Source organism: Carassius gibelio, chromosome B12, assembly GCF_023724105.1.
Source record: "Carassius gibelio isolate Cgi1373 ecotype wild population from Czech Republic chromosome B12, carGib1.2-hapl.c, whole genome shotgun sequence".
In the NCBI taxonomy this organism is placed as follows: Eukaryota; Metazoa; Chordata; class Actinopteri; order Cypriniformes; family Cyprinidae; genus Carassius; species Carassius gibelio.
This window is the reverse complement of record NC_068407.1, coordinates 1,436,880-1,463,190: the sequence shown is the minus strand read 5'-3', so window position 1 is coordinate 1,463,190 and position 26,311 is coordinate 1,436,880. Positions and strand designations below refer to the sequence as shown.

The window sequence follows — 26,311 nt, the reverse complement described above, 5'->3', positions numbered from 1 at the left end:
TTCTCTAGAGTTTACAGAGATTGTCCATTGAGCGGCAGCTGTGTGGACGAAAATACACTGTGGTGGTGTAATGGTGAGAGAGATATGTTCTTGGCACACTTTGGGCCCCTTAGTACCAACTGAGCATTGTTTAAATCCCCTACCTGATTACTGTTGCTGACCATGTCCATCCCTTTTTGATAACAGTGTACCCATCTTCTGATAATGCACTATGTCACAAAGCTCAAATTATCTCATACTGGTTTATTGAACATGAAAATAAGTTCACTTAACTGTAATGGCCTCCACAGTCACCAGATCACCACATCATTATGTAGCAGCTTGTTTTGTAACCGTGTGAGCATCTTTTAAAATGATATTGTACTAGAAGTGAAGTTATGGTGTGTCTATGAAGCAGGGATACTGCAAATGTATGTTTTATGGCCAATACTTGTATTTCAAGACTTCTGATATGTTGAAGAGGGCCACGTAATTAGTTAGCAGCTTGTGTTGTACCCGTGTGAGCCTTCTTTGGAAAGGTATTGAACTGGAAGTGAAGTTATGGTGTGTATATGACGCAACACAGGGATGCTACAAATGTATGTTTTATGGCCAATACTTGTATTTCCTGATTCTTATATGTTGAAGATTGTCACATAATTATTTAGCAGCTTGTTTTGTAACCGTGTGAACCTCTTTGAAAAAGATATTGTACTGGAAGTGAAGTTATGGTGTGTCTATGAAGCAACACAGGGATGCTACAAATGTATGTTTTATGGCCAATACTTGTATTTCCTGACTTCTGATATGTTGAAGATTGTCACATAATTATTTAGCAGCTTGTGGTGTAACCGTGTGAAACTCTTTGGAAAGGTATTGAACTGGAATTGAAGTTACGGTGTGTCTATGAAGAAACAGGTATGCTGCAAATGTATGTTTTATGACCAATACTTGTATTTCAAGAATTTGTAACCGTCTAAGCCTCTTGTAGAAAGTTATTGAACTGGAAGGTGTCTCTCTAAAGGCACAACATGCAGGTGCATCTCAATAATTAGAATGTTGTGGAAAAGTCCATTTATTTCAGTAATTCAACTCAAATTGTGAAACTTGTGTATTAATTACATTTATAACTAAAATAAAAGTAGTTTAAGTCTTTGGATCTTTTAATTGTGATGATTTGGGCTCACATTTTACAAATACCCACCAATTCACTAGCTTTACAAATTAGAATTCTTAATAGGACCAATAATAATAATAATAAATTAGTACAACAAGTATGTTCATTTACTGTACATGTACTCAATATTTGGGAGCGGTTCCTTTTGCTTTAATTTCTGCCTCAGTTCGGTGTGGCATGGAGGTGAATAGTTTGTGGCACTGCTGAGGTGATATGGAAGCCCAGGTTTCTTTGGCAGTGGCCTTCACCTCATCTGCATTGTTTGGTCTTGTTTCATCTCAACAAATTAGAATATGGTGACATGCTAATCAGTTAATGAACTCAAAACACCTGGAAAGGTTTCCTGAGCCTTCCAAATGGTCTCTCAGTTTGGTTCACTAGGATACACAATCATTTTTGGCCCCTGCCTGCACTGCCAAAAGCACCAAAAGTTGGTTAAATGACAATGGTGTTGGTGTGCTTGACTGGCCAGCAAACTCACCAGACCTGAACCATATAGAGAATCTATGGGCTATTGTCAAGAGGAAGATGAGAAACAAGATACCAAAAATTGCAAATGAGCTGAAGGCCACTGTCAAAGAAACCTGGGCTTCCATACCACCCCAGCAGTGCCAAAAACTGATCGCCTCCATGCCCCACCAATTGAGGCAGTAATTAAAGCAAAAGGAGCCCCTACCAAGTATTTAAGTACATGTACAGTAAATGAACATACTTTCCAGAAGGCAAACAATTCACTAAAAATGTGTACTTATGAAGTATTCTAATTTGTTAAGATAGTGAATTGGTGGGTTTTTGTTAAATGTGAGCCAAAATCATCACAATTAAAAGAACCAAAGACTACTTCAGTCTGCATTGAATTTATTTAATACACGAGTTTCACAATTTGAGTTGAATTACTGAAACAAATGAACTTTTCCACGAAATTCTAATGTATTGTGATGGACCTGTATAATACAGAGATGCTGTAAATGTATCTTTTAGAGAAAACACTTTTACTTTCAAGACTTCTGATATGTTATAGAGGGTCAGATAATTATTTAGCTACTTGTTTTGTAACAGTGTGAGCCTCTTTAAAAAAGTTATTGAACTGAAGGGGGTGTCTCTATGAAGAAAAACATACAGTATAATACAGGGACGCTGCAAATGTATCTTTTAGAGCAAATAATTGTACTTTCAGTACTCCTGATATGACGAAGAGGGTCAGATAATTATTTGGCAGCTTGTTTTGTTTTGAGACTCCTTTAAAAAGTTATTGAACTGAAGGTGTGTAAATAGAGAAACAGAATACAGTGATGGTACTGTACTTTTTGAACATCTATATTAAATACTTGTACATTAAAGACTTAATGTATGTAATTGAGAGTCAAATAAATATTTTGCAACTTAGCACTAGGTTCCTTCTTTCAAAAGCTGTTGAAGTGGATTGTGGAAAAGTCATTGTGGAAACCCATAAAAACATTGATGGTACAAATTTAATATATGTGAAGCACAAATTCTTATAAACCATCTTGAGGAAAGTTTTGCCATAGTTTTAGAAATGTTCATCCAAAATCAACATTGTGTTTGCTGTCATGATTTCTGAGTACTTGTCAATAATCTGATGGATTCAGTACCATGCAAAGTGACATTTCTGCAGGAATGTAAACATCAATCAATGCACATGAATTGTGAGTTTAATGTTAAACAAAGATGTCATAAAACAGAAAAACATAAAAGAGTTCAGCCTTTTTGCATTTTCATTCAACACCTGGAGAACACTGTTACACTGTTAAGTCTTTATCATACTTAAAATCAGAAAAACAGAGGTGAATAAAACAGCAAGACATGGGCTTTAGTATGTTCTGTAGTGTCCAGACTAGATGTTCCAACTTGCTTCAGAGAAGTTGACCCATGCTTTCAAAACCTATTGAAATAAATTATATCATTGTTAAAACCAACAAATCAACACAGTTCTTATTCATTTGCAGGCAAATAAATAAAAACAGTTGTGTTTTTATTTATTTTTAATAGAAACACGTAATTTGTAGATAGTCCCTCAGATAGGCGATGACGTCACGACACTCCATAGAGGTAAGCGTGTTTATCAGCGTCTTTAAAACGTCGAGTTCGACATAAAAATGTGTTCTGAAATGTACTCATCATGGTCGGTAATGATACTTGACCGAAAGTGTCTTTTTCAAGTGCATATTAACAAAGTTATTGAACGCGGAAGTCCGAATATAAAACCAACTTTACCCAAGTGGCTTGAGGGTGAGTAAATTAATCAAATATTAATTTATGGGAGAACTATTCCTTTAGCATGCATGCATACAAGAAAACACAGCAACTGTATCTGACGTATACACTGGTATAAACATGACAGCATGCAGATGCACCCACTGTCTCACAGAAAATCAGCATTTGTTGATAAAAGAATAAAACACCTCATATTGCACTGCTGCTTGCATTCATTTACAGGATGCATCTCTGTCTGTTTGTAAATGCAACTCAGGGAACGCGCGTGTTTTCTGAATGCGTGCACAAACTCCTGCATCTCGCTTTATGAAATATAGCTGTGGCTTTGGCTTTACGTGCGTTCTTCAGGTTTTTGATCCATTCTGATACTGTTCTCTGATCCGTGCACATTATTTATCATGATAGATAAACAGCTGACCGGCTCATCCGGGTTCTGCTGCTATACGTCAGTGACTCACTGCTGCCATCTACCAACCTGGAAGGAGAAGTGACGCTGTTAGACAGGCAGAAAAGATCAAAACAATAACAGACAGAGCCAAATAAAACCAATTGACCAATCTCACAATTAGCAGACCATTGAAATGAGACTCACGTGACCATCAGGTCAGCAGCACACTTTTGCAAACGTGAAACAACAACAACAACAACAACAAAAAATGACTGGCCACAAAAAAATAGAGTCAACCATGCAGAACCTCTACAGAATGAAACACAGCCAAGAAGCACAGGTTTCTGCATACAGTCACTCTAACACACAAGAACACAAAAACTGAGAATTTACAGTAAACATGGCTATACATTCAGTTTATTATTTCACCATGGACACCCAAGGATGTTCATAGGAAAAGCTCTTCTCATTGTGAATGTGGCAACCTTCTGAGGGTCCACCATTGAAGAGGTAACTGTGACTGAAGTTTGAACTTTTTCAACAAACCATTTTATTTAACATGGAGTAAACTGTCAACTGTCAACAAAAGTGATATGTAATATGTAAATAATCTGACAGTATCCCAGGATGAATGCACTCATGGCCTGAGCTTCACTGTGCTCGGCTTCTCCTGCAGTCAGTTTGGTCACCTATGTGAAATCTTTCACCTCTTTATTGTTCATAGATGAGATATTAGAATCTAGAATCTAGGGTTGCATATGTTTATTAAATAAGGGAGACTGGGGCTAGTTGTCACATGGGAAGCTGACACATCTGTATGATTGTTTCAAAAACTAGTTCAAAAACCTGTTTTTTATTATATACTTTCATTCAGTAAGGATGCATTACACTTCAATAAACACAAAATATTTATATTTCAAATAAATGTGGTTCTTTTAAACTTCTGTTCATCAAAGAATCCTTAATAAATAAATAAATGTTATTTGAAATTGCAATAATATTTCACAATATTACTCCTTTACTGTATTTTTGATCAAACAGCAGAAGAGTGGAAAAGTAGAAGATACTTTAAAAATTGCTTTAAAATTTGATGATTGTCATAAATTCGCTCTACTTTTCCCAGAGGAGAACCAGGAAACCCTGAATGTTGTGCAGTATTGAGACCAGGACAATATTTCCTCCTAAAGTTTCCAGCAGGACTGAGGTGAACGGCTCTGATGAACTCTGAATACATAATAAAAGGTGTATTAAATAAATCAAATTTTTAGATGAAATCCCATTCTGAGTTTTGAGGTCATGGCATGTATTCTCCAGTAGATGTCAGTGTTGTAATGTAGTGCTATTTAAACAGTCAGCAAACAATAGAGATGTGCTTCTCAAAACAGAACAGAACATCTAATAGCATTTATAATAGTAAGAAGAGTATTTTTATAAATTGTGTAGCTGCTGCAGAGGGTGTGTAGAATACATGTATTCTCTTAATTATAGACTGTAAAATACAGTTACACGTGTGATTACAGACTGGAGAATTCATACTACATGTGAAGCATGAAATCTGCTTTGTGGCCTTTGCTCGGACCGCTGCTCTCATCAGAGACAGACGCCTGATTTCCTGCTTTCTTAATCGCATCTGACTGTCGGTTTGAGCAGCTTATAATGAGCCGCTCACTAAAGCACATGTTTTAGATGTTTCTGCTGTCACTACAGGAGCATTTGCATGTTTCTGGCAGGGAAATGTGTGGAACTGCATTAAATGTAACTGTTCTCTTTGCTGAAATGTCTCAATTGAACTGAAACGGCTGTAATTGCTTCATATGCCATCATGAAGGTCAGACATGGCTCTGAATATTAGGCTTAACCTTGTGCTCTGTCATAATTCCTGCCTTTTTAATGAAGCCAGTGGTTCATTAGGGCTAAATTGTGTGTTTAGTGACAATATGGAAGATTATAGATTATAGATGTGCAATAAAATTATACTTAACTAAAAATAAAACCACACACACACACACACACACATAATTTTATTATAGCTAGTTGCCAAGACAGCATTCCTAACTTTGATTTAACTTGAAGTACTAAAATAAACTTAAAGTAAAAAAAGTATTTATGTGAAATACAATAAATGTTAAATGAAATTAAATAAAATATAAAAACATTGTTTTATTTCAGCTAATCAACAAAGCCGAATTTCTTATTTTCAATTTTAATTAAGTGCAAATAAACTGAAAAACCTAATCCCTAAAAATATTTTTGTTAATTGATTGTATGTATATATATATATATATATATATATATATATATATATATATATATATATATATATATATATATATATATATATATATATATATATATATATATATATAGCTAGGTACCAAGGTAAGATTTCTAATTTTCATTTAGTTTAATTTGCAATATTAAAATAACTCAATATTAAACTAAGACTAATAAATAATAAAATTAAATAAAATCTAGACATATAAAATACCCCCCCCCCCAAAAAAAACCGAACAAATTTACTAAATCTTTAACTAAAATTAAATTGAAAACATAAAATATAAAACTAAAATCTAATGCAAAATATTGACAAAAACCATATAGATGATTTTAAAAATAACAGTAAAAGTGGTAAAATTACAACTATTAACTGGTATGGAAATCAAATGACCTTAGGCTATAATTTCATATTCCATAATTATTCTCATAAACAAAAGTTTAGTTATTTAAAACAAAAACATCTGAAACATGATGATGTACCACAGATTTTAATTTTAATTAGTTTATCATATAAATGCAAATGAAAAATGAAAGTGTTTGCATTTATCAAAAAGTGAAATTTACATTACTAATTTACAATTTAAATTTATATTATTGCAAATCATGCTCATCTCATGTTATTTCATTAAAAAAGTATGTATTTGACTACTTATTAAGTGTATAGCTTTAGCAAAATTTTGACAAATTGAGGGATAAACTGAAATTGCTAGAAATTTTTTACCAGTTTGTACACTTTTTGTCATCTCGGGTAGTGAATATAACTCAGGAAGTCAGGAAGACTGTTATCAAGTCATCAGAGCAGACGTAGTGACCACAACAGCAGGCTGCATTTATCTGCTGCGTTCCAGCGATGGGAGACAGATTTATATCCTGGACATCAGCTCTGCTCCTCACTGTATCATCAACACACACACACACACACACACATGCACGCACACACACACACACACACACACACACCAGAGCCAATGATCAATCCTCATGTCTGACTTATGTGATTTATGAATCCACATCTGCCAATGCTACGTGAGTAATATATATGTGTTTTACCAGAAAAAGATTTCACCTAATATGTTAAGTGTTAAGCATACAACATAAACACCACCCCTCATGAAACTAAAAATATAGTAAAATATAATGCAAAATAATGTGATACATAAAATATTACAATTCCACGCAAATCATGCTTCTGAAAATATATGCTGCTATATATTCAGGGAAAATGTATAACTATATATTGAAACATATTTAAAAAACATGCAATATATTCAATGCAATAGTTTTATTGAAACACCTTTTTCCCCATTAAGAGTTAATGGGTTCAGCGATGGTTACTGAAAAAAAAAATTATATACAATATTATAATTATAGTAATAATTAATATACATATAATGTATAAATATGTTTTAATACTATAATTCTTTATTTTTTTTAGACAACTGGATGTCTTGTTAAAGTATGGAAAATGAGATTTGACCTTTAAACCTTAAGTGCTTTATGTGCTATAAATACAAAACCATCTATATATCTAAATTATGAGAATATATATAATTTAGTGCATTTATTACTCATGCATGTTCCCATATAAATATGAATATATAGACGGTACATAAATGCTCAAAAATATTTACACACACAAAGTACCATATTTTATTACATGTACATCTGTTTTTTTTAATGGATATTATTCCAAATAAAACCGCATCCATCACTTCATAAGTAAATATATCTTTTTAAATTGTTAAATTATAATCTATATCATTTAATATATAGGTTAAGAAATATATTTTCTCTGCACAAGGCACTTTGATATAATGACATTGAGACATTTTCAAATGTGACTTCCGCATCTAAACGCTGTATTTTGCACTGGTTTGCTCTGCAGGCTCATTTGTAGATGTGCATGTAAGATGTTTCACATATTAAAAGAGTGTTTTAGCAGAAACTGAAGGGTCCTGTAAAGGCAAATCTCTGGCAGAGCTAAAAACCCAGTGAAGCTCATCCATCATCCGCACTCCTCCTTACATTACCATTGATCTACACTCAGGATAAAAATAACATGCTGTTATTGTTATATCCCTGCAAGCAATTTCTTGGGGTGATGGAGTACAGGCTCCGTCTGCGCTGCTGCAGTCCGTCTTCCTGTCAATAACATGACACTTGTGCAAATCACGGATCAAAAGAAACTTTTGCCCTGACTCATTTATACAGTGTACTTACAAAACTGTTCTTAGCAAAATAATATTTACACAGGAAAAAAAAGAAAAAAATTCACTCACAAATTGCTAGTAATTTCGTAAATAATAAGGTAATGCCAAGCAATACTTTGAAATAAGCATGACATTTTCAAGTAGAAAAATTAAACAATTTATTGTGAAACATGCTCCAAAAATCTATTTTATTAGCAAAAAAATAAAAAAAATAAAAAATAAATTATTCATCACAGAATGCCATCAAACCTAACGCATAATTTAATGTGTGCTAGCAATGACATTTTTCATTTTTTTTTAAAGATGCACATGGCTCCAGAGAAATGCCCATATATGTGATTATTGCATGTGTCGCGATCATTAGATGGAGTGCCCATGAACTTCAGTAGAGGGCACTCCACTCAGGACCATTCCACCCATCATGCACCAGATGTCACTTGGACACTAGCACCTCTCATACTGTTGCACCACACCCGAACTACATTCCCCATGAGTCACTGCATCACAATCACCTTGCCACACCTGCACCTCATTCATCAGACAATTTCCTTGCCACACCTGCACCTCATTCATCAGACAATTTCCTTGCCACACCTGCACCTCATTTACACACACATAAAAACAGCACAATCACTCTCACTCACTGCAAAGTCTTGTTTAGCCTGTCTAGCATTTCCGAGTGGTTTCCCTTGTGTTTGTTTTACCCGTGTCTGATCTTGGATTGTGTAATCGACTCTGATTCTCTGCTGCCTGCCCCGATCTCCGCTTGTTACCATTACTGATTCTGGATATCCCTAACACACCTGACGCTGTTCCTGATTTCTGCCTGTATGACCATTCTCTTAATAAAATTCTGCACATGGATCTGAACGCCTCTGACTCCTTGTTACAACATGTCATATTTAATGGTTTAATTTCGTGGATTTTTTTTACTTTCCCTCAAGTGTGTGACTGTTGGGAAGGAAAGCACAGTGCAATTCCTGTCAGATAAGAAGAAACATCTGGCGTGCAATGTTCATTTAGTCTGTTAAGCACAGCTTACATACTGTAGTATTGTTAATATATATATTTTTTTCATTTCTGTGAGCCTTGTTTTTTTACATTCTTTGTTAAATAAATTTTGACAAAATCAGTTGAATTTCATACTTATTAAGAGTGCAAAATGATTTCTGAAATGCATAAATACCCACATGGAAGAAAATCTATCTAACTGTCATATCACAACAGTTTATTTTAGTTTGCTAATTTTTTCTCAGAAGAAAAACATGCCTATTTTCTGTGAAATATTTACTGATTTTAGACTCTGGACTTTAGCAGCTTAGTTTTACTTGATTATTTTTACTTGATTTTCAATTAAAGTCTTAATCAAATATGATCCTTAGATAATTTAAGGAATGTTTATTTGTTTATCTCTCAGTCATCATTAAATTGGATTGCATTATATGTTTGAATTATTTAAACAACATCTTACTGAGACATATTATTGGAGATATAAAGTGACGACTGATATTTATATAATTTGCTGCTATACTGTTATATAGAGCTATTAAATATAGGCCTCTGAATAAAAATAAGGTGTTTTTTCCTCCATATTCTCATACTAACAATAACTGAGCCATAAAATCCATATGTATCTTTTGAAATATTTTTTTCTTTTAATATAGTTTGTCTAAAAGTTGAATAAACTGTCGCATATACGAAATTAGATTTATTTTTTTCATATGTCAAGCTTCACAAGGTTAATAAAGTCTCAAAACTTACTCAGATTGGCCAAGATAACCAAAGTCAGCATCTGACTCAGAGATCTCAGCATAGGAACTCAAGATGGAAATCTAATTCATCCACATTGTAAATGATTTAATATAATTAAATAAATGATTTTAGGGAGTCCAGAGTATCTTCCCTCACCATCGTCTCTCTCTCTCTCTTTCTCTCTCTCTCTCTCTCTGTCATGTCCAGGTCATTTGCTCATTTGTCTTCTGTCAGTTCACATTTCTGTGATTTTCCATCTGCATACAGCATTACAGTCTGAAATAGAAAGACCTCAACTGGATGGAGATAGACAGACGGACAGATGGATGGATGGATGGATGAATAGATGGATATATAGATGGAAGTTTGGATGGAAGGATGGATATATGAATGGATGGATATGTAGATGGATATGTGGATGGAAGGATGGATGGATGATTGAATGAATGAATAAAAAAGGACAAATGGATGGATGGATGATGGAAAGATGAATGGATGAATATACGTATTTTTCGGACTATAAGTCGCACCTGAGTATAAGTCGCATCAGTCCAAAAATGGGTCATGATGAGGAAAAAAACATATATAAGTCGCACTGGACTATAAGTCGCATTTATTTAGAAACAAAAACCAAGAGAAAACATTACCGTCTCCAGCCGCGAGAGGGCGCTCTATGCTGCTCAGTGTAGACTACAGCGCCCTCTCGCGGCTGGAGACGGTAATGTTTTCTCTTGGTTCATGTCAAATTAATTTTGATAAATAAGTCGCACCTGACTATAAGTCGCAGGACCAGCCAAACTATGAAAAAAGTGTGACTTATAGTCCGGAAAATACGGTAGGTGGAAGGATTTAACTGGTAACTGAGTTTGTGAGTCTTTTGATTTATGATTCTTTAAAGAATCAGTTCAAAGGGAGTCATTTATTTGTGAACTTGATTATTCAGATTGTGCTGCAGGTTTCTGATTCACTAAAAAGTATCAGATCAGATTAGACAGACAGCGTAAACATGAAACGACAATTTATAAGACAAGAAAGTATGCACTGCACTTGCTTTTCTAGTTTTAGAAGTGTAACTACTTTCATAATTTGCTTTGTAGCTTTTTTCCCTATGAACAACTCACAGATTCACCTGTTTTAATCCAAATCATCAAAGAGCTTGTCAAACAGAATCCCAGCTTTGCTTCTGTCTGTGTCAAATGTTTCCCATCCAATCTGAGCAGGAGCAAATCTCCCGTCACACTGACCAGTGTCACAGCTGCTTGTTCCATCTTCATATTTCTAATTACTTTCCTGTAAGTGTCTTCAGCTCATATGATGTGTTTTTATCTTCAGAGCCGCTGTGGTCCGGGGGGAGGAGATGACGCCGCTCAGATTCAGCTTTTGGCCGCACCAGAGAAGCAGAACTGATGACCACATTAGTCCGTCTTTGTGTACGAGGCCACCGGATATGGATTAACCAGGCGAGAAATAATCTAGGATTCTACAGTATGCATGAATGAGCACATGGACTTTTTAAATGTTTAGTTTTCACCACAAAATGTGTTTTCTTTTCTCTCTTTGGACACAATCCTGCTCTTTGTGGCTCTGAAGATGAAGAGGAACTCAAGCAAGTGTCCTTCTCATTAAATCAGTGGCTTGTTAAATCTACAGCATTCACAGCAGTCCGCTTTGCCTTATGTGACCTTCTCTCTCTCTCTCTCTCTCTCTCTCTCTCTCTCTTTCTCTGTGTCTCTTTGTCTTTGTGGTATAAAGAGGTTTTGAGCGTGTGTTTGACGCTGGAACACAAACACTGTCTAATTAAAGTGACATTCGTTTGTCTGTCTGAAGTGTCTAATGATGTGTTCAGTGCAGGTCTGTTTAAGCAGAGATTCATGCAGGTCTGGGGTCAGTTTACAGACTTTAACAGGCTTTAAAACACACAAAAGAAACTTTCCTAAACCACCTTTTATTAAAACTGAGTCTCACAAAAAATTTATAAAAATTTTATGTTGCACAAAGAAACTAAAGCCTATTTAGGAGAGAGAGAGAGAGAGAGAAAAAAAATCAGTTTTTGCAATTAATGACAATACATTTTTTTGGTTACACTTTATTTTAAGGTGTCCTTGTTACCGTGTAATAATACATACTGTGTAATATTAATTACCTACATGTACTTACCATATTAGGGTTGGGATTTGGGTTTGTGTTAGGGTTAAGTGCATGTAATTATGCACAATTTATTGTTATTATAATAGTAAGTATATTTAACGTGAAACAAGGACACCTTAAAATAATGTGTTACCATTTTTTTGTTGTTACTGTAATTCATTTTATAAAATTTGGTTTAATTTCTTTATTTTGTTTATCTTATGTATTACAGTGTTCTTTTTCATTAAAATAATATTAAATATATCAAATTATATACAGTAATGCATGCAGATTTTAATAATATGTAATGCTATATGTAATGATGTAAAGAAAATGATATTTTTATCATATATATATATATATATATATATATATATATATATATATATATATATATATATATATATATATATATATATATATATATATATATATATATATATATGTATATATATATATATATATATATATATATATATATATTAATCATACAAATATAATTATTAGCACATAACATGATTTGTATTTTATTTATTTTTATTTACTATTTTTATTTTTTTGCATGATGCAAATGAGAAATGAGGGTAAAAATAATTAACTTTCACGAAAATGTCACAAAACAAATACACAGTTTAATTTGCAAAATGATTTCTCGTTCTTTTTTTGATGCGAACATTTAGAATGCAAGATGCATTTCTGACCTTTGTGTTCATGGTATGTTAGTTTAATCAAAATCAATATCTTATTTTGCAAAAACACATCTGACCTAAATCTTACAAGACTTTATAATTTATTTAAATATGAATGCAATCAGGGTAACTTGACCAAAAAAACCGCAATACAGAGTAATGACAATGCATACTTATTTAAGAGGGAAATTATTTCTGTTTTAGATTAAGATTCCTGATTAAGCTATTTTCTCTAAGGTAGGCTAGTTAATTATTTTTCACCAGGCTCATAAAAATTAAACCACACTAAGAAATGTTCAAACAGTAAAAGAGAAATTGTTGCAGATTAGTGTGTTGGTCACATTAAATCTCTCTCCCTATCTCTCTCTCTTTCTCTCTCTCTCTCTCTCTCTCTTTGAGGGCTGCTGGGTAAATGGCACTTGAGAGCAGTTCAGTAACACAAAACATTTTGACATTTAGAAGTGTGTGAACAAGAGCCCTCAGGCATCAGACACGCTAAAAACAGAGTGTTTTCCGTGTGGGGATCAATGAGAGCGGCCAGAGCACATGTGATTTGGACACAGACTCTGAAAAATCACATTCAGGGAACATGAAGTATGACTGCTAAATAAATCAGTCAATGAAAAATAAAGAGAAGTAAATACGAGGATGCAAACACTCACAGGAAACATAACAGCTGAGATCCCTGTAATATCCTGTAATATCTATATTTAATAATGTTTGTCTTGCACAGTAAAAAGTCAAATATAGGTGCACTTCAGTGTCCAGTATCTCAGTTTCTACCAACAGATGGTATTTTTTATTTGTTCATTTTTTTGGGTGATCCGAGCACACTCAACTTTTATCTTTTAGTCTCATTCTGCTCTGATGTGAACTTGTGTCCTGCAATAGGCAAAGGTCAAAGGTCAGCAGCAGGCTCCACTGGGATTTATCATCTTTTTTTTTTTTTTTTTTTTTTAAGTAAAAGAATACAGGAGACTTGTCACACTTTCTACTCCAGTAAAATGCAAGTAAAATATTATCTGTTTGGGCTTCTATATAGAGTAGACATGCTTCAAAGCAAAAAATACTGATAATTTCCATATTTATTGACAGTTTCTTAAAAACAGATTTATAGCGAGGAATATTGTCTCATGATAAGGAATAAATAATTACTGTGAGAAACTGCTCATGAAGAACCTATAGAAAACTTTAGGACTTTATAGGTTTTATTATTGCATTTTAATGCAATATGCTAATACTTAAAAGTTTTCTCAATATATTCAGGCTATTCAGGGTTATTAAAACTACCCATATGACTACTCATCTGGTCAAAATATAGTTTAAATGCATGCTATATGTATGTTGTAAGCAGTGAAGCTCAATGATTGAAGAAAAAATATTTCGTTTAAAGTTTCATATACCAAAATGAATTTGAAAATCTATTTCATGAGTAAGATCTGAAGAAAGACCAAAATTATATTCGTAGAAAATATATTGAAATAAATATAATCTAGTTTTTTTTTTTTTTTTTGCCCATTTTTTATATTTAGAAAAATATACAAAAAAATACTGAAAATAAACCTGAAATAATAATAATAATAATAATAATAATAATAATAATAATAATAATAATAATAATAATAATAATAACTATGTAGAAAATTTTTAAACTGACAAAAATAGACAACAAATAACAATAAAAGTAGATATAAAAGTAAAAACTAAGAGTGTATCTCTCAGTGATGGTAAAATAGCACTGGGCTATTGTGATTTTGCTTGTGTGTTTGTGTTCATGTGAACTATGAAGGCTAATGATTGTGATCTTCAGGTTAATGACAGATTAATGCTGGTGTAATTAGGGCCAGCAGTTTAACCAACACACCTACAAGACTTCACACTCTGCCCAGTTCACCTCGTCTGAAACAAAATATCCCCACAATAATCTGAGCTGTGTGGTTTAATATGAATAACTGTGTACTGATGTGACTCTCTCTCTCTCTCTCTCTCTCTCTCTCTCAGACACACACACACACACACTGTTTCTGTGGCGGCAGTTTCTCTCATTAATTCATACACAGTGATGCGTGTACAGCGTGATAGTCCAGTAAACACACAGACACGACTGAATTCTGTCAACAACTGCCAAAGCATCTGTCCTCAGCAGTGTGTGTGTGTGTGTGTGTGTGATTGAGTCAAACACTCACAGTGTGTGTTCTCACAGTAATACAGTGATACCGTACATTTCTTGTTATTTAGGGTTCACTGAATCTTACTTGTACCTTTAGTTGATGTTATTTCCGGAATTCTATTTCTGTATTCATTTATGGTTGGGAAACATAGTAAAGAAATTCTGTTTGAGAATATTTAAAATTTTTATGTATGCATTTATGTTTTTATTTAAATTTCATATTTTATTTTTGTTATATGTACAGTACAAGTACTGTGCACAACGAACAGTATGAATCTAACTTGAATGCTTCTCTTCAGAATACAAAAGACAATACTGTCACGTATTATTTATTTATTTAAAAGTCAAACTATAGTCTGTAGACAAAGAAATGACAGTATTGCTATATAAAAATATATATGCAGTATATGCAGGGATTTAAAATATTGACTATTTTATTTTAGTATTTTACTTTAATTATTATTAATATTATCATTATTATTATTTACAATTAAAGCAGTTTTCAACTGGCACAAATACAGCATGCCTCCCAAATAGTAAGGTGGAATTGAACTTGAAAGACATATTTTCAATATATGCAATTTCATTTTATGAAAATATATCATAAAAGTCATTATGTCATGATTTGCTCCTCAGATGCATGTTTCAAAGGACAAATGCAAGTCCTTTATAATGCGTGTCTTGTTTAAGTGTGTGTGTGTGTGTGTGTGTGTGTGTGTGTGTGTGTGCAGGCGGACAGGGGTCTGATTAAAGATGTACCTGGCTCTTAAACGAGGTTGACAGGGATCATTGTGCTGGTGAAAACAGAAGACGTCACGCTGTGTGAGGAATCCCAGCTATGAGGCTGTTTAAAAGCACACATTTCTCTCTCGCTGTGGTCTTTTTGCTTCTGTTGTCAGTTTAGTTTTTTTTTTTTTTTTTTTTGTCATTCTGAATGGGTTTTGTGACTCCAGCTTTAAATATTTTGTTGTCTTGAGCACACAAAGGGAATCCACTCACGTCAGCGGATTAGCAGTGAAACTTCCTGATGAAAATCCCAGAGACAAGCTGAGAGGATTCAAGCAGGTTTACTCTCAAACAGCGAGCGAGAGCAGATTTAACACTCGCCCTGTTTGTGTCACTCAGAGGGGTCATTAAAAACACTAAACGGCTCTCAGGAAGCGGCCCTTCAGAAAAGAGGGCCTATTCATCCTCTGTTTGAAAGACTTGGGCTGGAGGAGGGTCTGAACACACACACACACACACACACACACACACACGCACACACACACACACACACAGAGTGACACCAGCTGATTTGATCTGTCCCAGGACTCTGCCATATGGCTTCAATCGGCTCCAGCTGAGGCCTTTGGGTTACTGTGTAAAACAACAGTTACTACAAGCTTCCTTTATGACTTTTTATCTGTTTTGTGTGCACATATATACAGAAGAAAGCACGTGAATGTGATCCACATCTGAGGAGGATGCAGTTCACACAGTGGCCAGCTGAGGACATGCTTTCCTCAGGAAGATCACACAACAAAACACAAACCTGGACATTTCACATGTCCCCTGCTTGTAATGGTTTTTATACTGTAGAAACTGTATATTCTATGACCCTACACCAACCCTACACCTAACCCTAACCCTCACAGGAAACTTTGTGCATTTTTACTTTCTCAAAAAAACTCATTCTGTATGATTTATAAGTGTTTTGAAAAATGGGGACATGGGTTATGTCCTCATAAGTCACCCTCTCCTTGTAATACCTGTGTCATACCCATGTCATTATACAGAGTTGTGTCCTGATATGATACAAAAACAAGAGCACACACACACACACACACACACACACACACACACTTTTTACTATTTACACAAGCTTTTTACACAAAAACAGGCCCATTATCACAACAGAAACTGTTCACTCAAAAATAGAAATTAACCACCTCTTGTCATTCCACGTGTTCTTTTTCTGTGAAACACAAAACTAAAAATGTAGCAGTCCATATACTGTATATACACACACCATTGAAAAGTATGGGGTCAGCTCAACTGTTTTCAACAGTAATTGACTGTTACTCTATAGTTATCCAATGGAGGGAAGAAATTCAAGATTCATGTAAATATACTTAAAATTCAGTTTTAATATTTTCTACGATCCTCTCCTTTTCGCTCTGTCTCTGCTCTGTTTTTGTGTTTTTGAGTTTTTCTGCTACCACAAAAGCAATGCAGTGGTGCATAAAGCAGTTGTGTTTGTGTGTGTGTGTGTGTGTGTGTCAGAGGGGAGGCTGGGGTTATTCTTTTCTCATGCCAGATCTTTATGAGTCATATAAACACAAGTTGGTCAGAAAACCTTGATAATTGGAGAGTTACATAAATGGCTAAATCCTCTGAAAGGGATTTTTGGGTTGCTTTTGAAAGGGAGGCCCCACAGAGATCCTGCAGCATTAGCGGCTAGCTAAAGAAAACTCGCTAATTACGTCCCGCTGTGGAGAGTCAGAGGAAGGTGTTTTTACAAATTAAATACCAGTCATCTACTGCAAGAGCCAGAGAGATGTGTGATAGGTGTGTGTGTGTGTGTGTGTGTTCAATTTACTGGTCACTGCAAAGATTAAAAATTAGGAAAAACAATTCATATGATATTATGTATGTTTATATTTAAATAATAAATAATATCCTTCACTTAATATTTTTTTTTCTATTATTCTTTTTTTAATGTGCAAAAACAACTGAGAATGTGTTTAAATATTGTTAGGATCAACCAATGAGGCATGTTTGGGGCGGGGCTATCTGTTTATCTGACCAATGACGATGGGGGAGGGGCTGGCTTTGGAAACCTGTTTGTAAAATTCATTATTTTAATTTTCCCATTTTGTTATAATTTAAAAATGCTTTTGCTTAATGGTTATGTGAACCTTACAGAAAACTTCACAAGCCCAATGCAATGACAAATTTATAACTTCTTACAGTAAGTGTCTAAATACATTCTGGGGCCAAAATATGTTTTATTTGACATAGATTATTAATAGGATATTTTAAGCATTCGATCTCTAAATTAAACCAATAATAAATAAATAAATATGCACGAGTTTTACTTTGACCTGCCAAACTGGATCAGATATGTGACAAATGTTCAAAAATATTGAAATGTGACCTTTGTCTTTATTGAATCAGTCTTTCTATCCTCTTTTCTCACATTCGTCTAGTAGTGTGTGTGTGTGTGTGTGTGTGTGTGTGTGTGTGTGTGTGTGTGTGTGCCTCAGGTATTATGATGTGTGTGTGTGTGTTTCTCTCTCCGGAGACACAGTTGGTTCCAGTCAAACGGTGTGAGATTGTATATGGTTGTACTCAGTTGTTTTAATGGATTTAGGAGACTAGATCCCATTAGTTCAGAGGACGGCCTGCAGCACTGACTCACCACAAGGCTCCTAATCTTCCATGCAAATTAAATCTTCCCCTCCTGTGTGTAAGTGTGTGTTAACATTTCCTTATTACACAATTTGACTTATTTATGTATGTTGTTGCAGTACACGTGGCCCCTGGCATGTAAAATTGGTATGTTTGCTTTGAAGAGTCATACATCATATTCATAGAACATCATCTTAAATAATTGTTTTTTTCTGATCAAAAGAAACTATATCTATTCAAATCAACACTAATCTGCTATTAGATCTTTGAAAAAATTATTCTGAAGTTTGTTCCAAATCCATATTACTTTCATTCTACTTTAAAATACAAAAAGTGGAGAAAAAAAAATTCAATTTGACTTTTGTCTTTTATTTTTTACATTTTCTCAGTGACATCATAAACCAGGAAGTGACATCATTTTGGAGGGAACATGCAAACAGCACAAACTCAGTTATTGTTATTAATGTCATGCATTCTATGTTTTTAGTTGGTCAGTTTCACACTTACTATTTCATCTTGATTGATATAATTGATATTTCTAAGAAAGGCTGGGTATTATGAAAGTGAACATGAAAAGCTGATTATTTTTTTAGTTGTAATATTTTTCTTATTTTATTTATAGTTTACTGTCTAATTAAACCGGTCTCATTTAAGATTTTTGTGATTTTCTTTTATTTCAGCTGTATTTCAGTTTCAGTTTCATTTCATTGTATTTGTAGTATTTTATTTGTAGTATCTTATAGTTACATTTAACTATTGTGAACTAATTGATTTTTAAAATGTAGTAATAATCATTAGCTTACCATCTTGTTATTCCATCCCTGTATTTCGTCTGATAAACATGGAATTATATGTTTGACAGAATGTCCAAGCTTCATATAAATGTAAATAATGATTTGCACCATTGTATTTATTACTTGTAAATTATATATTCCGTATACAAAGCTTTGAGGAAAAGCACAAAATATACAGTTTACACATAGAATAATTGTAACACTGTAACAGTTCCACAATTTTCACTTTGATGGTGATTTTTGGAGAGTCCACTTTGTTCACATGGAAAGCTGAAGCTCAGACATAGTGACAAACTATCTAATAAGGAAATAAAATGCAAGGCAATGCCTGGAATGGGGTTAGTAATATGTTCCCTTTTGTGTGAACTGTTCCTTCAACCCAGGCTTCTGTGAATGGTTGTTGATTTTTTTTTTTTTTTTTTTTTTTGCATAATTGCATTAATTCCCATGTGAGTATACAGTATCTGTAATTGCTCAACACATTTGTAAAAAAAAAATAAATAAAAATAAAAATAATAAAAAACACTTGAAAATTCCAGATAAATCAATCCAAATATCCTTTCTTATTCAGGTAGAGATGTGTGTGTGCATGCATGTGTGTTTATGTGTGTGTGTGTGTGTGTGTGTGTGTGTCTGTGTGTGTGTGTGTGTGTGTGTGTGTGTGTGTGTGTGTGTGTGTGTGTGTGTGTGTGTGTGTGTTTGTGTGTGTGTGTCACCTCATTTCAAGCACAATTAAGTTGAAATGAACTGGTGAAGGATCAATAACCTCGGGTTGAGCCCCAGACCCTTTCACTCTGTAGAAATGGCGCCCATATGCTGATAGCGGCAGCTGATCAGCAACACATCAGGTTTACTGTCACACAGCTGCCTGAACGGGACGCCCTTCTGGGACTCACACACTTTTGTTCCAGCCACAGTTCATCTTCAGGTGGAGCCATTTCATGCTCGTCAAGGGGGCGTTAGAATTGTATCTCTTTCCAAATAGATTGATGTCTGTTCTTTTTTTTCTCACTGACAGTGTATTTTCTTGATTGCACGGTATTGCTAAATACATTTAACTAGTTGAGCCATATATTTTTACAATTTTAAAGTCAAATATACAACAGATAGTTCATTTATAAATTCTTAATGATTGAGCTTACTTGGAATTATACGTTGCTTACAGGTAATGAATTACAATTCAAAAGTTAGGTTTATATATATATATATATATATATATATATATATATATATATATATATATATATATATATATACATTCAAAATTTTATTCAGCAACCATGCATTAAATTGATCGAAAGTTCCTGTAAATACATTAATAATGTTACAAAACAATTTCTATTGCAAATAAATGCTGTTCTTGTGAACTTTATTTTCATCAAACAATCCTGAAGAAATAAATGTATCGGTTTCCACAAAACTATGAAGCAGTGCAACTGTTTTCAACATTGATTTCTGAAGATCATGTGACACATGTGGTGCTGAAAATTCAGCTTTGCTCACAAAAATAAATTACATTTTACCAGATATTCACACTGAAAACTATTTTAAATAGTAATAATATCTCATGTTTTTTTATTTTTATTTTTTATTTTTTTATGGGTTTTTGAACAATTAAATGCATCCTTGATTAACAAAGGAGACCTAATTTTAATAACATTTAAAATCTTTCTGACCCCAAATCTTTATCACTTGCTGGAAAATTGTTTTTTTTACTTTAATATTTTTAAGTGTTTTTTTGTTTTGTTTTTTGTTTTTGTTTTTAACACAAGTGTCTTTTATCATACCGCACTTGGCATTGTTTTATTTAATCAAGGTGCTCAGGGCAGTGTGTTTCCTATGCCACATAATGCTATGACCTTTTTACCTTGTTAAAATCACTGCATTTATTCACACAGTACACTGTGTAGCATTATTGGTCCAAGTTAATAAAGCCTATGATGTGTTTACGATCCACTCTTAAATTGTGACATTGCTTGACATTGTCCTGTTTTCCATGACGTATAAGGCTTTTCACTCAAAACTGACTTAACACATCCTCAGGTTCATAGTAAAGCTAAACGCATTTCTGTGTGTGAATTTGAGCCTTTTCCCAGCATGGTACTTCCATTAACTGAATCTTCCTGTTACAATTCCACTGAGTTCAGAATTCATCCTCTCGGCTGTAATGGGAAGAGCTGTGTGAAAGAGACTCATGGGAAAATCTGCCCGGTTCCTCCACACGCGCTGCATAATGTCTGTCTGAGAGCAAATCTAGTGAATACAGCAAGCGTCACATCACAGACGCAGCCTGATGCTCACAGAAAAGCCTCTTGAGAGGACATTTCAGCTCAACATCCTGCCACACAAACACTCTGATAGAGTTTGAATCTCATTTTCTCTGAGATCACAGACCTAGGGCTGAAAAAAAAAATTCATGCAAGACACCACAGGTTAAAATGCTTATGTGTATATATATAATTAAAAGCTGATAGCAAATAGCCCAAAAAGGGCCAACAATTTAACATTGCCTATGTCTGTAGTGTCTTTTACTATAAAGGTGTAATTTATTTTTGTGCATTTTTTGTATTTCTAAGAATTTTACTCTTTCTAGTAAAGAGCTTGCATGTAATCTGACCCGTATGGATTCTTGTCTTCACGTTTTTCATTTATTTACTAAATTCTCTCAAATCAAGAGCATGTCCTGTTTTAGGAGTTGTTGAAATTATATTACACATTTTCATTCAGACACAAGCTGTTGAAATGCTCTCTATAATGTAAAATCCTGATAGCACAGTGTTATTTTGACAAGTATGTGATCATATAGCTGGTGAGATGCTCTCATTATCTCAGACTGCTGAAAACTCAACTACTGAAGCACTCAGTACTTTACAGGAAATGGCAGCTGTTACTTTGGCTGAGTGATTTTACCCATCTGCCAACGGCTACAGGAGGAAATGGCTGCTTTGATTCCTACGTGTTAGTTGCTCGCTTTTTACATTTGTGCACAGATACTTAGTGTTTTCATCAAAATGTTTAATTTTTGTTTGTAGATGACATGCATGAAATAAAATAAAGAGAATAAATAAATAAACTAGTTATACTTATCTTTGCTTAGAAATGCCAGCATGAAGTGTTCATTCTAGGGTTTGACTGTGAAATCATTAACAAACTGAACCAGCTAAAGAAATGCCCTTAATCTGTGCGCTTGTGTGAGTGGACACCAAATGTATCCATTAAACCCGAGAAAGACAGACATAACAACAGAGGCAGTTGTAGTAAATTGTGTTAACAGCAGAGCTGAATGTAATTTGAGTGAATGATCTAGTCTCCAGTTCACTTTAATAGGCCTCCTGTGGTTCTGACAAAAAGGTAAAAGTGGGTGTGGCCTATTTCTGATAGTTTGATTGACAGGTAAAAGCAAAAGAACAGCAGGGTTGTCCAGTCAAAAGAGACCATTTAGAATGTGAAAGACAACACTGAATCCTAAAACCATAAATAAAATTGTCATCTGATGAAATTTTATGGAAGGAAATAATCATCTCATGTGCTTTTCATTTTGTTTTATGGGAATAATTCTTAAAAAAACTAACTAACAAAAAAAAAAAAAAACATTTTGTTCTGACCTGGAATTTTTTCAGATAATTATTTCTGATCTGGAATGTTTTGCATAGGACTAATTTATTGTGTTGCATTAATTTGTTTGCATTGTGTTGTACAAATTTATTATTTATTATTAAGACCCCCCCCCCCCCCCAGTTCTTTGTCTATCTTGTAGAGAAATATATACGCTCAGATTTTCTGTTTTGTATTTTATTGGATTAAAAGCATACACAGGGTTGCATCAACATGAACATATGTAAAAAGTGACAATTTCCTTTTTAAAATGAGCCGTTGTGCAAAGACAAGACATGTTTTCCAAACTTTGTCAAAGTGCTGCCTCAGACACTGTGTTAGTTTAGCATATAAATGGCAATTGCCTAAAGGGTTAACAAGGATGAAATGCAAACTGTTACGTGTTTAAATAGACGCCCACCTACAGAGCCCAGCCATCTCTTTACTAGTTCATATCAGAGTCAGCGGAAAACACAGAGCAACATACAGCCCACCCAACAGGGGGTAAATTAGACCTCTGAGATGAATTATCAAACAATTACACAGTCAAAACTGAGCCAAATAAGATGGAGCGAAAACATTCTGCCGTTCATTAGAAAGGAGGCCCATAACCAGCTACGCAATTCTTTCTTCACAAGTCTTTGAAACCCAGAATTACAGCAAACTTTTCGATTAAAGTTGAACTTCTGCCAGACTGGAGCTCAAATTCAAAAAGGTTAAATTTGATTTGAGTTTGATACCATACGGAGTCGGCCCTTAAGTCATCAGTGCGCACGATGCTGGGAGCGGCCATTGACTTTACAATTCTCAGCTATTTGTTGCCATCTGCCTCCGTAACTGAATTCACCCTTCCTTCTACAGTCACTTACGTTCTCCTTCCTGGTCGTATTTATTTTCTTTTCAATTAAAGAGTCTGAATGTGCTACGCTAAAATTGCCAGCCCTTAATTAGCTCTTTTCGTGAAGAAGAGAGTCCGTGAATGCAATTGTTACTTTCCCAATCTTGGCAGCCGTTTCATTTTGATAAAGCAGGATCCCATTTCAGGGTGAGACTGAATGAGGACCGCCTTCATTTACACTTTTTCGCCTTGATGAATGGAACGATTCCTTTCACCAGTGATGGAATGATATTATCGATGTGTTTGAAGCCTCACGTTTCATGCGCTCTGCTGAATTGTGGGTTTGCCCTTCTTCGTAACATTCATGTTCGTGAGAGAGAGAGAGAGAGAGCGTGAATAACTTTTAAAGTCATACTTAAAGTTATCCGGTCATTATGTTTTGTTTTGTTCTTGAGCAAAGACACTTTAGTTGCTTTTAGACTTTGGTTGCTTTAGGTCTTTCTATTAAGCAAGTAGACTGTCATTTAGAAAGTTTTTATTGAATATTTTGGTTAATTTGACCATGCTTTTGGCTCCATTTTGACTGCTTGCACACTAGTGGCATCACAGATTAAATGATAGGAATGAATAAAGTGGATTTTGAGGGTTTGCAAAGAACCAAATTTAAAACTAAGCATGAACACACAGAATTGGATCTCTGAATTTCTAAAGAGCATGTGGTAGAAATCGTTGAAGTTTTCATTCAGTTTGTATTTTAAAATTATGATTTAGCTGTGTATCACAGTAAACTGCATAAGTGGAAAGCACGTTCAAGATTACCATAACTTGCTTGGGTATTCTAGATGGTTGCCAGGGCATTATTCTTACAATGGTATTTTGATTGTGTTAATGTGTTGTCATGTCCCTGATGGTCCCTGACTTTTTAATTGGCTTTGGACCAATTTTCACGTCATATTTCTGCTGAACAGTTCTGCGTACAAATTCACGCAATAGGCTTAAGCTTGTTGCAAAGCATCAAAAAAAGTAATTACCCCAAATGTGTCAGGGGAAAACATATTAGAATTTTTTTGATATTTGAATTATTTACTAATAAATAGAGTTTTCTAATTTTTGTCGCAAGTCTGGAGTTGCTGAGAGAAGTGCATCTTTATGGACAGAGTTTTTGTTTTTGATTTGTATCATTTTGTTAAGTAGCAATTTAAAGCTTTCTATATTTATCTTGTCTGTGAGGCATGTATTTGCTGAGTTTTGGGTTCACTTTTGTGAAGCGCTCCTGTTCAAGACGAGAAGGTAGAAAACGCATCACGTTGCTTTCTTTATTTTATAAAAGCACAACGTTTTGTTGATGTTGTGAGTGCACACAAAAAAGTAGACCCTTTACTGTTACAAATGATTTATTAAAAAAGAGAGTCCTCTCATGTTGCCTGTTGCAACAAGTTAAGAATAATTACGATGAATCATGGCTAGCAAAGGATGTATCTTAAATGTTATAGATATTAATTAAGCCCAAAACATTTGCTATTTATTCACAGCTCAGAAAAAATGTTTGCTAAGTTGTTTTAATGTGTTGCCATGTTGCTTGTGTGTTCTTTGTTGTTGGTGTTTTGGTGTTTTAATGTGTTGCTATGATATTTTGTTAAATGGATGCTGCAATGTCTGAGTGTTTATATCGCATAATGTTGTTGCTTGGATGCTATGGTGTTGGGGATATCTTGGATGTTTTAGGAAACTACTATGCAGTTGCTAGGTTGTTTCATGTGTTTGGTGGGGTGTTTAACAGTGAGCTGCATTTTAGCACCCCATCTGATCGTCTTTCAACGTGTGACCTAGGCCTTCATCCTTTGGCTGTCTAATCTCTATAATCGTTTATTAATGCCTTGTCTCTGCATGGCAGACGTATGTCAGGCCATGAGCAGAATAAGGGAAATTAGTTGCACCTGAATGTGAAAGCAGGCACTCCCGCTGGGACATTGACTGGGACACAAACACCCTTTTAATAGACTTACACCCGATTTTGCCGCTAAAGCTGGCTGAAGGGTCCCTGGGGGGTGGGGGGGGGTGGAGCATACGGATGGAGGGGAGGTGGAGGTCAGCGCCTTTTTACCTCCTGAAAACCATCTGCAGAGGAAAACAGGCATTTGATTAGCCAACCCTTCCCGTCCAGAAGGGGACCATCCAAGACAATGTGGCGTTTTCCCTTTCAGACACAACAGGGTCTTTATGTCAGAGCTGTCGCTGGCAATGTGTCAAGGAAAAATACACTCTGTTCATTCAAAGAGTCGGGCCTCCGCTAGTCTCGCGCAGCCAGACCTTCAGACTGACGGCTAAAGGCCCGTTCACACCAAGAACGATAACTTTAAAGATAACGATATTAGCGTCCACACCAGCTAACGATATTGTCTGTGTATTCTAAGCGGACGCGCGTCTGCTACTTTAAATTCTCGAGCTTATTACAGCAGGATTGATTCTGATTGGTTGGCAATGTTTTTATCGTTCATCAAAAAAAATAAAAAATCGTTCTGAAAGTGATTCCAATGATATCGTTTCTCTGTGACTTTATCGTTATAGTTGCAGTGTGGACTCCGCTATTCTTTAATATTGAGAACGATTTTTAGAACTATATCTTTATCGATATCTTTATCGTTATCTTTATCGTTATCTTTATAGTTATCGTGCTTGGTGTGAACG

General features: G+C 34.6%; 2 long non-coding RNA genes across 2 annotated transcripts; one reads left to right on the top strand and one right to left on the bottom strand.

The window, feature by feature from the left end:
• Positions 1–1,997: 1,997 nt before the first annotated feature.
• LOC127968836 (uncharacterized) lies at positions 1,998–6,994 on the bottom strand. The gene is made up of 2 exons (XR_008156145.1): positions 6,778–6,994; positions 1,998–3,866 (listed from the first exon to the last, which is right to left on the bottom strand). It is a non-coding gene; the product is annotated as an uncharacterized LOC127968836 (long non-coding RNA).
• LOC127968837 (uncharacterized) lies at positions 3,134–11,840 on the top strand. Its single transcript, XR_008156146.1, has 2 exons — positions 3,134–3,406; positions 11,351–11,840. It is a non-coding gene; the product is annotated as an uncharacterized LOC127968837 (long non-coding RNA).
• The last annotated feature ends 14,471 nt before the right edge of the window (positions 11,841–26,311 follow it).